The sequence below is a fragment of the Myotis davidii genome, unplaced genomic scaffold (genome assembly GCF_000327345.1).
Source record: "Myotis davidii unplaced genomic scaffold, ASM32734v1 scaffold1765, whole genome shotgun sequence".
Taxonomy (NCBI): domain Eukaryota; kingdom Metazoa; phylum Chordata; class Mammalia; order Chiroptera; family Vespertilionidae; genus Myotis; species Myotis davidii.
The window spans coordinates 21,001-21,703 of record NW_006296231.1 but is presented as its reverse complement, the minus strand read 5'-3'; the positions used below and the strand labels follow the sequence as shown (position 1 = coordinate 21,703).

Below are 703 nucleotides of genomic sequence, written 5' to 3'. Positions count from 1 at the left end.
AAAAAAAAAAAAAAAAAAAAAAAGGAAATCTGAGGCTGAGTCCAACGTTTAAAAAGACAACCAATGAAAGTATATGTGAAACAAATTGATGTTTCTCTCTCTCTTCCTCTTTCACTCTCCCTTCCTCTCCCTTCTCTCTCTCTCTCTCTTTCCTTCCTCTCTCTCTCTTCTCTCTCTCCCTTTCTTTCCTTCTCTCTTTCCTTCCTCTCTCTCTGACTTCCTCTCTCTCACTCTTCCTTACTCTCTTTCTCTCTAAAAACCAATTAAGCCCAGGATGGCATGCCTCAGTGGTTAGAGTGTTGCCCCGACACCAAAGGGTCTCAGGTTCTATTCCCTGTCAAGGGCACCTACCTGGGTTGCAGGTGGGAGAGGCAACCAATCCATTCCTCTCTTACAATGATGCTCCCCTCTCTCTCCTTTCCCCTCCATTCCATTCCCTCCCTTCTACTTCTGAAAACTCAATGAAAAAACATCCTCAGGTGAGGATTAGCAATAAATCAATGAAAAAAAACACCCCACACATATAATGAGGGGAAGTATAATGGCTGAAAGCATGGTGTTCAGAGTCAGGCAGACCTGAGTTGTTACTCCCAATGGGCAACTTATTGTGTTGGCCACAGTCTATGTAGCTTTTCTCAACTTGCCTTTCACCGTCAGGGGAATGGAGTCATCACGCTTCCAATTCTATGGCTTGGAAGGTGAG

At 44.2% G+C, this 703-nt stretch overlaps 1 protein-coding gene across 1 annotated transcript in view; it reads left to right on the top strand.

Moving 5' to 3' along the window:
- NLRP11 (NLR family, pyrin domain containing 11) overlaps positions 1–703 on the top strand; it is a 19,253-nt gene that overhangs the window by 10,280 nt on the left and 8,270 nt on the right. The gene's annotated exons all lie outside the window — the stretch shown is intronic.